A 17,130-nucleotide genomic window follows, 5' to 3' on the forward strand; every position below is an offset into this window, starting at 1 on the left:
TTTGCATGTGGCTGCCACTAAAAGGTTGGGTACTTTTTCACTGCATCTTGAAGCAAAATAGAATTTATGCCAGCTTGCTTCCCCAATGGAACACATATATCAGTTGAATCAGAAGTTCCTGGTCTTATAAAATATAATTGCCAACTTATGCCATTCTCCACCCCAGGAATTTTGGGGGCCTTATTTTTGATACCATAAGAACATAAGACGTAGGAGCAGGAGTAGGTCATTTGGCCCCTCGAGCCTGCTCCGCCATTCAATAAGATCATGGCTGATCTGATCTTGGCCTCAACTCCACTTCCCTGCCCGCTCCCCATAACCCTTGACTCCCTGATTGTTCAAAAATCTGTCTATCTCCACCTTAAATATATTCAATTACCCAGCCTCCATAGCTGTCTGGGTAAGAGAATTCCAAAGATTCACAACCCTCTGAGAGAAGAAATTCCTCCTCATTTCCGATTTAAAAGGGTGCCCCCTTATTCTGAAATTATGCCCCCAGTTCTAGATTCCCCCACGAGGGGAAATATCCTCTCTGCATCTACCCTGTCAGGCCCCTTCAAAATCTTATATGTTTCAATAAGATTCCCTCTCATTCTTCTAAACTCCAATGAGTATAGGCCCAACCTGCTCAACCTTTCTTCATAAGGCAACCCCTTCATCTCCGGAATCAACCTCATGAACCTTCTCTGAACTGCCTCCAATGCAAGTATATCCTTTCTTAAATAAGGAGACCAAAACTGTACGCAGTACTCCAGGTGTGGTTTCACCAACACCCTGTATAGTTGTAACAGGACTTCCCTACTTTTATACTCCATTCCCTTTGCAATAAAGGCCAACATTCCATTTGCCTTCCTAATTACTTGCTGTACCTGCATGCTAACTTTTTGTGATTCATGTACAAGGACCCCCAGATCCCTCTGTACCTCAGCATTTTGTAATCTCTCCCCATTTAAATAATAATTTGCTTTTTTATTTTTCCTACCAAAGTGGATAACCTCGCATTTTCCCACATTAAACTTCATCTGCCAGATTTTTGCCCACTCACTTAGCCTATCTATATCCCTTTGGAGATTCTTTGTGTCCTCCACACAATTTGCTTTCCCACCTATCTTTGTATCATCAGCAAATTTAGCTACATTACACTCAGTTCCTTCATCCAAGTCATTAATATAGATTGTAAATAGTTGAGGCCCCAGCACTGATCCCTGCGACACCCCACTAGTTACAGTTTGCCAACCTGAGAATGACTCATTTATCCTGACTCTCTGTTTTCTGTTAGTTAGCCAATCCTCTATCCATGCTAATATATTACCCCCAACCCCATGAGCTCTTATCTTGTAACCTTTTATGTGGCACCTTATCGAATGCCTTCTGGAAATCCAAATATACGACATCTACTGGTTCCCCTTTATCCACCCTGCTCATTACATCCTCAAAGAACTCCAGCAAATTTGTCAAACATGATTTCCCTTTCATAAAACCATGCTGACTCTGCTTGTCTATATGATGATTTTCTAAATGTCCTGCTACCACTTCCTTAATGATGGACTCCAGCATTTTCCCAATGACAGATCTTAGGCTAACTGATCGATAGTTGCCTGCTTTCTGTCTCCCTCCTTTCTTAAATAGGGGCATTACATTTGCGGTTTTCCAGTCTGCTGGAACCTCTCCAGAATCCAGGGAATTTTGGTAGATTACAACCAATGCATCCACTATCTCTGCAGCCACCTCTTTTAAGATTCTAGGATGCAGGCCATCGGGTCCAGGGGACTGGTCCACCTTTAGTCCCATTAGTTTGCCTATTACTTTCTCTCTAGTGATAGTGATTGTTTTAAGTCCCCACCCCGACCCCAATAGCCCCTTGATTATCCATTATTGGGATGCTTTTAGTGTCTTCTACCGTGAAGACCGATACAAAATATTTGTTCAAAGTCTCCACCATTTCCCTGTTTCCCATTATTAATTCCCCAGACTCATCCGCTAGGGGATCAACTTTTACTTTAGCTGCTCTCTTTCTTTTTATATACCTGTAGAAGCTCTTACTGTCTGTTTTTATATTTCTTGCTAGCTTACTCTCATAAGCTATCTTCTCTCTCTTTATCATTTTTTTAGTCATCCTTTGCTGGTTTTTAAAATGTTCCCAATCCTCTGGCCTTTCACTATTCTTTGCAACATTATATGCTTTTGTTTTCAATTTGATACCATATTTTACTTCCTTACTTAGCCATGGATGGTTCATCCTTCTCTTAAGAGTCTTTCTTTCTCACTGGAATATATCTTTGCTGAGACTTATGAAATATCTCCTTAAATATTTGCCACTGCTTTTCTACAGTCTTACCCTGTAATATATTTTCCCAGTTCACTTTAACCAAGTCTGCCTTCATACCTTTGTAATTACCTTTGTTTAAGTTCAGGACACTAGTTTGAGACCTATCTTTCTTACCCTCAAACTGAATTTGAAATTCTACCATGCTATGATCTCTCTTCCCAAGAGGATCCTTCACTTCGAGATCATTAATTAATCCAGCCTCGTTACACATTACCAGATCTAAAATAGTCTTCTCCCTGGTTGGTTCCACAACATATTGTTCCAAGAAACCATCCCGTATGCACTCTAAGATCTCTTCCTCAAGTAAGTCCAAAGATGTGTGGGTTAGATTGATTGGCTATGATAAATTGACCCTTAGTGTTAGGGGGATTAAATACATGGGGTTACAGGGATAGGGTGGGATATGTGTTGGTGTAGGGGTTACGGGGATCGGGTGGGATATGTGTCGGTGCAGGCTCGATGGGCCGAAATGGCCTCTATCTGCACTGTGGGGTTTCTGTGATTCTGTGATTATACCTTCGCCAATTTGCTTTGTCTAATCAATATGAAGATTAAAATCTCCCATGATTATATTCATACCTTTCTTACAAGCCTCTATTATTTCTTGATTTATACTCTGTCCTACAGTGTGGCTACTGTTTGGGGGCTTGTATACCACTCCCACCAGTGACTTCTTACCCTTATTATTTCTTATCTCCACCCAAACTGATTCTATGTCTTGATCTTCTAGGCCAATATCATTTCTCATTACTGCACTGACCTCATCCCTTATTAACAGAGCTACACCACCTCCTTTTCCTTTCTGCCTATCCTTACAAAATGGAAAATACCCCTGAATATTCAGTTCCCAGCCTTGGTCACCTTGCAACCACATCTCCGTAATGGCTATCAGATCATACCCATTTATTTCTATTTGTGCTGTCAACTCATCTATCTTGTTACGAATGCTGCGTGCGTTCAGATATAGAGCTTTTAATGTTGTCTTTTTACCATTTTTCCCTACTCTGACCCCTCTTTCTGATACACTCTTATGTGTATACGCTCTGTCCCTTCCTGTCACACTCTGGTTATCATTACCCTTATCGCTACCCTGCACTTTTGCCTTCTCATTTTTCTTTGACTTTTTAAATTTCCGCTCAGCGTATCCCTCCCCCCAACTATTTAGTTTAAAGCCCTATCTACAGCCCGAGTTATTCGGTTCGCCAGGACCATTATCGTAGATATCTTGGATGTTAGATTGAACAAGGCTGTCTCTTCTGACCTTCAAGCAACTGGGATATAGAATGTATCTCTCTGGGCTTCAGTGATCTGATTGGTACCATTAGGTTTACTTTCTCACAGATCAATGGTCATGGAGAGCCAGTTCCCACTACTAGTGACATGACAGGAATGGGTTTGATTTAATAGCCATTATGGAGATGTGGTTGCAGTGACCGAAGTTTAGAACTAAATATTCCAGGATACTTGACTTTTAGAAGAGATAGGCAGAATGGAAATGGAGGGGTAGCCCTGGTAATAAAGGATAGGATAATGACAGTAGAGAGAAAGGATGTTAGCTCAGAAAAATAAGATGTAGAATAATTTTTGGTGGAGCTAAGAAACAAGGGGCATAAAACACTGGTAGGAGTAGTTTATAGGCCCCCTAACAGTAGTTGTGGTGTCAGGCAAAGTATAAATCAGGAAATTAAAGGTGCATGTAACAAGGGTAATACAGTAATCATGGGGGACTTAAATTTTCACATAGACTGGGCCTTAATTTGAAAGTATTGTGGTAGCTGCCAGGAAAGCAAGCATTAACTGACAATAACAAAGTGCTGCTGGTCATTGAGTGAGTTGAATTCTTTTCTATTTACATAGCTGACAAGATTGATCGAGGATGCATGCATGGCTATGTGGGTGCAATCTATTGCTCCTAGAACCTTTGAGAAAAAGTCACTCTGTAAAGATTGCCAAGGGATTTGTCAGGCATAATTTCCCTCCCATAAACCCAAGCTTGTTCCCTCTTATAGTTCTGTTTTTCTCCAGTATGTTCATCATTTGCCCTATCAGGGCAACTCCAGTACTCTCCTTATAATGAATATCAGACTGAATGGCCTGTAGTTCCCTGGGGTATCTGTTTAACATTTTTGATTGATTGGTGTTATGTTCCCTTTTCATCCAATCTCCAGGCATAGTTCCCATTTGCACAGATTCTCGAAAACGGTCCATTAGAAAATTTCACCAAGACTCTATTGCATTGAAAACATTTACCATTGCTAAATCCACTAAGCTTGAGCCAATGTTAATACAGAGTATATGTCACTGTCTGACTACAATATTACATGTACAGGTAATATGCAGAGTAACATTCTACAGACTGCCCATCAATTGAACAGTAAGAATGACTTCTTTGTACTTGTTTCTTTTTCTTATCAGTTATTTCCAGCTGTTTCTTTGTGTACGTTTGTGGCGATCCACCATTATTCCTGTAAATGTCTTATTCATTACATCTTTATACCTCTATTTCATTATAGCACACTCGAGTCAAGCCCTCAATGTGATATATCAGTATTATAATAATGATTGTTTCCAAAACTTTATCTGGAAAGTTGCAATTTTAACTCATATCTTATTTCAATATTACTGTTTGAGATTATTCTAATGCACCTCCGGAGGGAAAGTTCATTTCACTTTATCAATATTCTAAAAATCTTGGATCAGGTTCTCGCATGCTTTTATCCAACCAAAACAAGTTCAGTTTTGTAAGTTTCTTTCATAACTTGAAAGTTATCCTTGTTGCTGTTCTTAACCTTCCCCAATGAATCAATGTCCTTTTGAAAGTATGGTCCCTAAATTGAACACAGTGGGTTGAAAATATGTTTTTGCCCATTTTTGTGCCTGAAATAAGAGCACGTGCCAGAAGCCAGAGGCCCAAGGCTTATCTAATATTGGGCCTCGGGCCATATCAACACACTCATCGCTTTTGCAACTCTTACTTCCCCACTCCTCATATCTGACACACTGCATCCAAGCTATTCCACTATGGCAGGCACATTCTCTAAACACCTCACAAGACTATCACTAACACACTTACTTCTTTCTTGCAGGAGAAGGTCGTCCACAACTCTAGACAGCAAGCTGCCAGCGGAGTGGAATATCTTATGGTTGACAAAGATAGCAGGCTGGTGATAGGGAGCATGCAAGGCAATGTGTTTGCAGTCTGTGTGCCTTGCACTCTGGGGGTGCTTTCCATGCATGTGAAACCTATTGTCCTTTCATCCTGCTTCTCTCTGGCCATGGGGAAGGAGATGTAAGTGTTTCTCATGGTGTAGAGAGCCTTGCTGATCTTCATACATCTGTGTACTGCAAACTGTTAGATGTTACTGATATCACCTGTTGTAGCCTGAAAGGAGCACGTGGCATAAAAGTTGAGGGCCACAGTGAGCTTGACAGTCACAGGCAATGCTGCCCATGCCCTGATGCGAGGCTCAAGCTGTGGCTGCGGCTGCAGCAGGTGATAGCGCTCAGTAACAGCATGTTGGTGAATCGAAGACGATTCATGCAATGCTCCCGAGTAAAGTTGAGAATGGAAACGGTCCCTGAATACCCTCTGAGGATATGGCCTCCTGTTCAGGGCCCTCCTCCTTTGTGCGGGTTAGGTTGATTGGCCATGATAAAAAAAAATTGACCCTTAGTGTTAGGGGGGATTAAATACGTGGGGTTACGGGGATAGGGCTTGGGTGGGATGGCTGTCGGTGTAGGGACCGGGTGCTAGGGTTTGGATGATCAGCCATGATCTCGTTGAATGGCGGAGCAGGCTCGAAGGGCCGACTGGCCTACTCCTGCTCCTATCTTCTATGTTTCTATGTTTCTATGTTTCTCCTGGCAGCTTCTCCTGCTTTGTGGTGTTTTCTTATCGCAGTTCCCCTCATCCTGCAGCCCTGAAGGAAGCCCTGAGAATACCCATGTCTGCAGCCAAACTATCTGGTTAGACCACACTTGGAGTACTGTGAACAATTCTGGCTGCCATATTATAAAAAGGATATAGGCATACTGGAGAGGGTGAAAAAAAGATTTATATGGATGATACCAGAAATGCGAGGGTATACCTATCAGGAAAAGATGAACAGGCTGGGTCTCTTTTCTCTTGAAAAGAGAAGGCTAAGGGGTGACCTAATAGAGGTCTTTAAAATTATGAAAGGTTTTGATAGAGTAGACACAGAGGGCTGGATTTTCATTGAGGAGTCGGGTACGAGGCGGGACTACAACTCTTGGGGTTGTAGTCCCGCCTCCATTAAGTTCTATCCAACCCACGTGATTTTGACTTGATTGACCTTGTTGAGCCCACCCAGCGGGCTCAGCAGGCCAATTAAGGGCCACCCAGCAACAGGGGATGTCACAGATTGAAATTTCATCTGTCAAGACCTTTTGACAGATGAAATATCAGTGTTTCACAGCTATTTGAAGCTGTCGAACACTGACAATCTGTACTCCAGGTTAATTCCTTCCTCTCAGGATGATTTAGAGATCTCCCCGGAACAGAAAGCAGAGGCTGAGGATTTTGACAGCTGGCAGCCATTCTGCTTTCTGTGCCAGTGAGATGAGGGACTCCTGAGACCTGAAGGAAGGAAGGCTGTAAAGGTAAGTAAAGGTTAGTAGAACTTCTTTAAACACTTTACACAGACCAAGCACACTTACCTCTGCACTCATGCACCCATCACTCACCTGAACACCGGACATCTCGACCCCTCCAAGCCCTTCATCCCGACGGCCCACCTCGCTAACTTGGCTTGGTTTGGAGCCGCCGGGAATCCTACATTTCAACAATAAAAATAGGGATTAGGCTAAAAACTGCCTGTTAACTACCTGTTAACTGGCAGTTAATTGGCACTAATCCCCTTCCCGCCTCGGGGAGGTGGGTCCCAGTGCAGGGTGGGGATCCGCCTCCTTTGAAACTGGCATGGAGGCGGGTTGGGGGCGGGATAGGGTCGGGACCCCCGATTTCAGGATTTTAAACCCCCACACGCCTCCAATCCCGACTCCACAGCCCGATGAAAATCCAGCCCAGAGAGAGTGATTCCATTTGTGGGGAAGAACAAAATTAGAGGCCATCAATATAAGATAGTCACCAAGAAATCAAATAGGGAATTCAGAAGAAACTTCTTTACCCAGAGAGTGGTGAGAATGTGGAACTCGCTACCACAGGGAGTGGCTTTGCGAATAGTATAGATGCATTTATTGGGAGGCTAGATAAGCATATGAGGGAGAAGGGAATAAATAGCGGGTTATGCTGTTTGAGTTAGATGAGGAAAGATTGGAGGAGGCTCGAGTGGAGTATAAACGCTGGCATGGACTGGTTGGGCTGAATGGCCTGTTTCTGTGCTATATATCCTATGTAATCCTATGTATCTGTGAGGCAACTCAGAACAGTCCAGTAACAGCAAAATCTTTGTCTGTGCACACAAAGTGAAGTTTCCAGAGTCATAAGACAAAATAAAATACATCCAGAGTTTAACTAGCAACCTGAAATGTCCAACCAGCAACTAACCTGTGAGATCAGCATGATCACTTTAAATATCACCGGTGAGGGGGCCTTCCTGACGGTTTTTGCCATGGTGTGCTGAGCAAAGTCAGCACATGGACAGTGAAGTGCTGGGGAACGTGGAAATTGAAAAGGCATTGTGAAAGACGTACAGCACATTAATTTGAATTAATTAATTGGCTATTTCCATTGTGCCAGCGGACGCTTCTCCTGACATTGCAGCCTCTTTAACCAATGTGGCAGGTGGCGAACTTTTGGCTGGAAATGTGTGCGCGCTTCCTGCCCACCATAGTGGGGCCTTAGTAGTCCAAGCAGTGCCCAAAAAATAGGCACTGAACAGCCTAATTTCTGGGCTCAGCTGATGCTGCCTGGAAGTATCCAGATGCATGGAAATTCAAGACAGTGGAGACCTTGATTGGTAAAAACTGTGCTCCTGGTGGAAGTGAGCTGGACGTTTTCAGCCAGCGTTTGACATATTTACCCAATAATCTTCAGGTGGAAGAAATCTAAGCGAGACCTTGATCTGTTGATTTTTATGAGTGGGTATAAGTGCATAGGGAAGAGACACCTTCAGTGAAGCCTCTCTCTAACGGCCTCCAATCTAATCTTTTCCATGTTCTCATCCTTCTCCACTTCATTGAATAAGAACAGAAGTACTTCCATTCAGAAATTCTCATCGCCAATGCAACGAAGTACTTTGAGCTGGGTGAAATTGCAGCAAAAGTCCTGTCTGAACCTCTAAAATACTGAAGAGATTGCTATGCAGCCAAAGTGAAACCAACCTCCATTAACAGCATAAAAAATAATCGCCTCAAAATAGTTTCCACCTCAGGGATAACTTCTTGCAGCTCCGATCACTGTTTACATACTGGTGGAAATTATTTAGGTTGGGTTTGAGGTTAAAGTTGGGGGAAATTGGTTGAAAGGGGAGAGCCACACCCAGCATGAAATCATCATTTATATAAGGTGCATCAAGCTCTCCCTGGGTCTTAAAGGGGACTGGTCTTTTTTGTGAGGATTATTCAGGTGCAGATTTTTTTACAACAGATTTGAGGTGATAGCCCCTGAAACCCATTTTACTCTGTTTACTGCTACAGATCCATCCCAAAATGGACAGTGATTCAGAGGAAACTCCAGACTATTTATTTATATGATTTACAGAAAACTCTGTTAAACACTTTGCTATTAACAGGTTCAAAAAATGCCGAGTAGTGGATGCTTTGTGCTTTTTCTTTTAGCTCATTACTGTTGAAAAGCAAATTTTGCATAATGGATTACCATTTTCTTAAAATTCTAAATTACAGTGAAGTAAGTTGTATAACCAAAGGAAAATATAATGCTTTTCAACTTACTGTTACTGATTGATTAACCAAACACAAAAGGCTGAATTTTCTGGGGTAGTAGCGGATGAGATCGGTGGCAGGTTAGGTGGGAAAGTTGTTATTTTTGACAGTGGGTCTGGAACCCACTGTCATCTCGCTCCCATGCGCCTTTCCCCCAGGCACGCCTGTCATCGCGGAGCCGAACCGACCAGCAGCAGCGGGGGACCCAATTGAAATCATTATGAGGTAGTTTAAGAGCCTTTTTCCCCCTAATTTTTAAATTTCCCTGCATGGCCACGGGATTCACACAGCTCGGGAATGACGTCTGTCAACCTGAAGCATGAGTTCCATGGCCATTGCCATGTTGATTACATCAGCTAACAGATTGATGGAGATTCTGTTCTACTTGAAAAGCTACTGGTAAATGTTAATTCAGAAATTCCTGAAGGGATGTGAGTGCTGAAGGCTCCCCTCCTACCCTGGCTGCTGAGGGAAATACAGGAATCCCTCCCCAACCGCGGGGGATACGTCCCTGAAAAACCCCGCCGATAGTAAAACCGCGGTTCGCAAATTCACTATAAACACATATAAATAGCATAAAAATCAAGTTTTTTACCTTATTCCTAAATGAAAAACCGCGGATACGCAAATTTCACAGCCGCGGTTGACAAAAATTGTCGCAGAGTGGAAACCGCGTATACGTGAAATCCGCGTATGGCAAACCCATGGTTGGGGAGGGATCCCTGTACATTTTTCACTGGCCATTCTCGGCTGTTGCCTTCCCACTGACCAGTAATTGCAATGAATTGATCTGCACTATAAAAAATGACATATACCATTTAAATACATTTTTGTGTTGTTTCTGGTCAGGTTTTTCTCACAGTATACTAAGATTGTCCAGTTACAGATTAAATCAAGTCATCAACTGTAACAATTTCATTCTCATCACTCATTCCACTGGTTCAATTTGCTTTCAGTCCCTGAATATAACTAATTTAATTTTTCAGTCTGAGATTTTAGGGTGAATTTCTGCAGAGGTTCTCTCACTTGTCCATTGTTAACTTCAATGGAAGAGCTGCAGAAATCCCAGAAACACACTGTAAGCACCACTTACACTGTTTGTTAGGGTTTCCGCAGCTCTTTTGCTGAACTTGCATAAGATTGTAAATCCACCCCTTTACAATTACATTTAAAATCTGCTTAATTTTATATATTACCTATACATACACATCTTTTATTTGTACCAGTTACTGATACAAAAGTCTATAGATTTGTGACTAAAGCACCAATAACTTCCCAATTAATGTACTTTTTTATGATGTTCTTGATCGTATTTGTAGATGGCGTCATATTACTTAATGATAATAATTATTTAAATATTTCTTTGTCACTCATATATAACTTTTATTATGCTATTTGTAGTGTATGTGCCTTTAAGAGCCCCCTGTGTACTGTAATGCCGGTAATGGCCACTCGGGCTATATAAGCCTGTATATTGTGTTGTATCAGTTAGTTCACCTCCAGACTTTGTTCAGTAAACACCTGTGAAACCAACTGCTGCCTTCAGTGTCTCTATTAACACACGGATACAACAGTGGCGATGAATTGGAAACGGACTTACCTGTAATTCGGCAGCACCTCAAGGACATCGATTCCTCAGACGTCCAAAGTCGAAGAAAAGCAAGAAAAAAAAACTGTGGTTTCACCAGCAAGCCGAGCTGGTGGCAGGTACTGCAATAATCCTTCCTGGGCGGCGGGCTGGGGCTCCATCGGCTGGCTCTGCAGCGAGGCCGAGCAGCGAAGGCAGAGGCAAACAGAAACAGAGGAGGGGAGCACTCGGGAGACGGCCGGCGCTGCAAAGCAGGTCGGCGTTCGGACCTAGCAGAGGGGGGGAAAAGTCCCAGAGAGTCCGGCAGGAACGAGTCTCCACCTGTAAATAAAAAAACCGCGGAAAACAGCGTTGTCAGCAGCAGCAGTGGCGGGAAAGCGCGGGAAGCGCCATTTTTTTTCTGCAGGGAAGAAAGGAAAGCGCGGGAAGCGCCATTTTTTTCCAGGATGCCTAAGGCTGGCAATATTGATGCTTTCGATAACGATATAGAGGATTGGACCACATATGTGGAAAGAGTGGAGGTATATTGCACAGCAAATAGAATAGAAAATGATAAAAAGGCGTCAGTACTTCTAAATCTAATGGGCGCAAAGACATACGGGCTGTTACGAAACTTAATCACTCCAGCCAAACCAAAGGACAAGAATTTTAAGGAGATTGTTGATACCCTACAGGAGCACTTAAACCCAACACCGCTGCTGATAGCGGAACGATTCAAATTCTTCAAGAGGAATCAGCACAAGAATGAAAGTAACGCTGATTACCTCACCGAATTAAGAAAGCTATCAAAGCACTACCAATTCGGGGCAGGACTGGCAGATTCTCTTTGAGACAAATTCGTCTGCGGTCTCCTAAGTGAAGGAACACAGAAAAGGCTGCTTTCTGAGAAAGATTTGACACTGGACAAGGCTTTCAGTATAGCTGTATTATACGAAGCAGCCGCAAGAGGAGCTGCAGAGATACAGCAAAAGACACAGGACTTCGGCACCCATGAAATGACACAGGGTTTTGAGAGATGTTATCGCTGCGGCAGATCCACCCATGACCAGAGGGACTGCTGGTTCAAGGACAAAGCATGCAGGCAATGCGGAAAGATTGGACACATTGCACGTGTATGCCGATCTGGACAAAAAAAATCCACGGACAGGAAAAAAATCAATAAGGAAAAGTACAGAAAGGTACAAATGATGACGGACAGTAGCTCCGAAGACCAGAAGAGCGATAGCGACTCCGGAAACAAGAGACTAAGCTGTCTCAAATTACATAATGTAATTGCCAAAGTAGATTACCAGACCATTTGGGTTACCCTCACGATAGCAGGGTCCCCAGTTAAAATGGAGCTAGATACAGAATCAGCTCTGACCGTCATAAATCGACGGGATTACGAGCGGCTATTTCCGCATATACCTTTAAAAGACACATCCATTATCTTGAAAACATATACGGGGCAGAAAGTATACCCCAAAGGAAAAATAAGGGTGCCTGTTGTATACAACGGCAAGGAAATACAGAAGTTGTATTTATACGTTCTACAAGATGGTGGTCCACCGCTGTTGGGACGTGAATGGATCAGGAAGATACGTTTAGACTGGCACTCCATTCAGGCACTGACGGTGACCAGTAAGAAAAAAAATGATGATGACGTCATACCTGAACGATTAAAAGACATCTTGGCCAACGCCAAGGAAGTGTTTCAAGAGAAACTAGGGCCTATAAATTCAGTATAGCCATGTTCGGGGCGCTACAGTCGGGCGGCCGCTAAAGTTTGCGCCCGGCGCAAGTTCGCGCCACCTTCGCCGATATTCAGTCGCATCGCCCCAAGAGGTTGCTGCTGCGCTAAAACAGGCGATGCACGACTATCATTAGGCGCTAAGCCGGCGGTCCTGGGCGATACCCCCGAGGGCGGGCGCAGCACAGCTGCGGCGAGTTGCTGATTGACGGCAGACACTCTGGCGCCGGTCAGCTCTTAAAGGGGGAGGGTGGACTTGTCTGGCTGCCATGCCCTGCGCACTGCAGCCCTGAAGCAAGGCCTGACCAATGCTGGTTCATCAGTTCTACGCCCTGGACCATGGTGAAGCCCGCTATTCTTCCAAATCCCATTGTACACTCTTGCTGCTTGTCCAGGGTCATGGGGAAGGAGATGTACTGACGTCTCCTTCTGAAAAGAGCATTGTTCACCTGTCGGATGCAGCAATGTACCGCGAACTGGGAGATGTTGGTAATGTCCCCAGTAGCGGATTGGAAGGAGCCGGTGGTATTTAAGTTGAGAGCCACCGTCACCTTCACTGCCACCGACAGAGACGTCCTGCTCCTCAGCTGTGGCTGCAGATCTCTGCGAAGCAGGTGGCAGATCTCAGTGACCACCTCCCTTCTGAATCGCAGCCTCCGAACACACTGCTCCTCAGACATGTTCAGATATGAGAACTGCTGGCGGTATACCCTGGGTGGGTAAGGCCTCCTGTGCCGACACCTGTTGGCCCTTCTCCGTCTGGCCATGACTGGCACTCTCTCACGGCATCTCTGATCCCTTTGAATGCAATGCAGAAAGCCAACGTTTCCACCCATTGTAGCCCCCATTACAGTATATGTGGCGACTCAAGGCTATGGCACTGAAAGTGAAATCCAAGTGCAAAGCTCTGGCCTGAAGCCAGAAGTACCTGTGCGAGCGCTGAGTCAAAGCAGAAAGCTCTCTGCCTTTGTCTCTCACACAGAAGGATTGGCACAAAATGGCTGTCACTTATAATGCAGGAGGAGTCCCCTTTAAATAGCGCCCCCCGCACCCCGCAGCGACTGGGAACCGTTCCCCTCTACCAGTCGCTGGGGGCACCAGGCGCAAAGAAGGGCGGCGCCACTGAAGTTCCGGTTTGGGGCGCACAAAGGGCGTTGCACGATGAAATGATGTCAGGATCTGCACGCGCAGCTGAGTGCGCGCAAAGACTTTGCGCCGACGCTAAATCTCTAGTGAAGTTGGGGAGAGGCGCAGATCGCGCTGCGCCCGGCCGCTAGCCGCCTAGCGCCCAACATCTCCTCCTCCTAAGGCGCTACCGGCTGGCGCAAGCAACTGAATTTCTAGGCCTAGGAACCTTGAAAGGCATCACCGCCTCAATAAAAGTGGAAGATGCGGCAATTCCCAAGTTTTTTAAGGCAAGGCCGGTGCCATACGCAATTCGTCCAGCAGTCGAGGCAGAGCTGGAGAATTTGGAAAAGGCAGGCGTACTATCCACGATAGATTGGAGCGAGTGGGCAACACCCATCGTCCCGGTCATGAAGAAAACGTTGAATAATGATAAATCTGAAGAACAGAGAAAAATTCGCATCTGTGGAGACTTCAAGGTGACTGTAAACCCGGTCCTTCACACGGTACAGTATCCTCTTCCGAGGATAGAAGATATTTTCGCCTCACTATCCGGAGGGAAACGTTTCACCAAAATTGATTTGGCACAGACATATCTACAGATGGAGGTTGAAGAGGCCTCTAAAAAGTATCTCACGATAAATACACACAAAGGCCTGTACCAGTACAATCAACTGGTTTTCGGAGTAGCATCAGCTCCAGCTATCTGGCAAAGAGCTATGGAGCAAGTCCTCCAAGGGATTCCGGGGACTCAATGCTACCTAGACGACATCCTTGTAACAGGGGAAAACGACAACGAGCACCTTGCCAATTTGGAGCAGGTGCTCACTAGGCTGAGAGAACGGGGCCTACGAGCAAATCGCCCCAAGTGCGAATTTTTCCAGAAACAAATATCATACTGTGGCCACATAATTAACAAGGAAGGGTTGCGTAAGTCACCTGAAAAAATTGAAGCGGTCATAAAAGCCCCAGCACCTGAAAATGTCTCACAATTAAGGTCATTCCTGGGATTGATAAATTACTATCATAAATTTTTACCGAACTTATCAACTCTTCTGCACCCTCTTAATGAACTGCGACAAACAGGAGTAATTTGGAAATGGAGCGAAGACTGTAAACGTGCCTTCCATAAATGCAAAGACTTAATCACGTCCAAGGAAGTGTTGGCTCATTACAACCCATCACTGCCAATCAGACTGGCGTGCGATGCATCCCCTTACGGCGTAGGAGTGGTATTATCGCATAGATTCCCTGATGGCTCGGAGCGGCCGATAGCTTTTGCGTCACGCTCATTGAACTCAGCTGAGCGTAACTATGCCCAGATTGACAGGGAAGCACTCAGCCTGGTATGGGGAGTGAAGAAATTCAACCATTACCTACACGGACAAAAATTTACCTTGTTGACTGACCATCAACCCCTCATCTCCATATTCAACCCTAAAAAGGGTGTTCCCATTATGACAGCGCAAAGGCTACAGAGGTGGTCCCTTTTTCTAGGGGCACACCAATATGACATAGAATACAAAGGATCAAAACAGCATGGGAATGCTGACGGTTTATCGCGCCTACTGTTGCCAACGGTAGAAGAGGCACCTACAGTAGACCCAGTGGAGATGTTCCACTCTACCATAGTGGAATGTCTACCAGTAACAAATTCTGCCATTGAAAAGGAAACGAGAAATGACCCGACTCTCTCACGAGTCTACGATTTAACAGTGAAGGGATGGCCAGCACATGGCGAACCACTGTTGCCAGCATTCTCGCAAAGAAGAGAACAGCTGTCAGTGTGCCGAGGAACCTTGATGTGTGGATCCAGAGTGGTGATTCCACCCAAACTCCAGGATAAAGTGCTAAAGGAGCTTCACGAGGGGCATCTGGGTGGAGTGGAAATGAAGAACCTAGCCAGGGCGTTTGTATGGTGGCCAGGTATCGATGGAGACATCAAAGAAATGACCAAGAGCTGCCTAGGATGCCAGAAGGTCCAAAACGCTCCACCACAAGCCCCTCTACATCCATGGGAGTGGCCCTCATCTCCCTGGCAAAGGGTACACATCGACTTTGCTGGTCCATTTATGGACTCAATGTTCTTAATCGCGGTTGATGCACACTCCAAGTGGCCGGAGGTAATAAAGATGTCCTCCACCACCACGGAAAAAACCATCACAGTATTAAGGACCATATTTGCCAGGAATGGGCTGCCTGAACAGATCTGTTCCGATAATGGACCGCAATTTGTGTCTGAAGAATTCAGGAAGTTCTTAAAAAACAATGGGGTTAAGCACTACACGTCCGCCCCATACCATCCCGCCACCAATGGATTGGCTGAAAGGTTTGTCCAGACCTTCAAGAAGGCCATAAAGGCCATGGGTAATGAAGACATAAAACTTCAGCATAAGGTAGATAACTTCTTGTTTGCATACAGGAATGCAACACATATGGTTACAAACCAAACTCCCGCCATGATGTTCTGCAATAGAAGCCTAAGATGCCGGCTGGATTTGATCAAGCCAAACACCAGAAGGGACGTGGAGAACCGGCAATTTCAAGGCATGAATGAAAGGCCAACTAGAACCTTCCAGATAGGTCAACAAGTTTTGGCCCGGGACTACCGTACCGAGAAATGGCAGCCTGGAACTACTTGCACACGACTAGGACCGCTGATGTATACCGTGGACATTGGAGAAAGCATAATAAGGCGCCATGCTGACCAGATCATAGAGTCATCCGAAAAGGGACAACCTACACCACAACTCTATACGCCTAATGATGAAGTAGAGATACCCATAGTATCTACCTCCGATCCGGTGATACTGGAACCAGATGAACCCGACACTGGCATTCAAGCCGAATCAGCCTTGCCAAAAGAACCTACTACACCACCAGAAACTACTACACCACCGAGGCGTTATCCGGACCGAGTCAGGAAGCCTCCAGAGAGACTGACTTATAATTGATTAACTGCAGCAATGTGTAGATTATTGTTCTTGTAACATGTAATTAATGATTACTTAAAATATTATGTACTGGTTGGCTAAAAGGGGAGGAATTGTAGTGTATGTGCCTTTAAGAGCCCCCCGTGTACTGTAATGCCGGTAATGGCCACTCGGGCTATATAAGCCTGTATATTGTGTTGTATCAGTTAGTTCACCTCCAGACTGTGTTCAGTAAACACCTGTGAAACCAACTCCTGCCTTCAGTGTCTCTATTAACACACGGATACAACACTATTGTAAAGATTCAACACCCACGTTATTAAATTAAACATCAAATGTAATGTGGTCATGGTCCCTTTAAGGATCCTGGCTGAAAATGCATCATGAATGACGTCACCAGACCTGCCCCATCTCATTGGGCTGGGCTTAATAGGCTCCATTAAGGTAAGTTCATTTTCAACAGCGGGATGGAGCCAGCAGTGGCGTCGCGATCTGCCACAGACACCGCCCGCACCGGACCCGCCCAGGTAGGCAAAATTCCAGCCAATGAATACATTTTGCT

At 44.8% G+C, this 17,130-nt stretch overlaps 1 long non-coding RNA gene across 1 annotated transcript in view; it reads left to right on the forward strand.

Annotated features, from left to right (window-relative positions):
• Window positions 1-17,020: 17,020 nt before the first annotated feature.
• LOC147106296 (uncharacterized) overlaps window positions 17,021-17,130 on the forward strand; it is a 59,763-nt gene continuing 59,653 nt past the window's right edge. Inside the window, exon 1 of the long non-coding RNA XR_015081476.1 lies at window positions 17,021-17,095. This is a non-coding gene — a long non-coding RNA (uncharacterized LOC147106296). The remainder of the gene's footprint in view (window positions 17,096-17,130) is intronic.

Source organism: Somniosus microcephalus, chromosome 16, assembly GCF_052327205.1.
Source record: "Somniosus microcephalus isolate GS21.2 chromosome 16, FLI_Smic_1.0, whole genome shotgun sequence".
NCBI classification, from domain to species: Eukaryota; Metazoa; Chordata; class Chondrichthyes; order Squaliformes; family Somniosidae; genus Somniosus; species Somniosus microcephalus.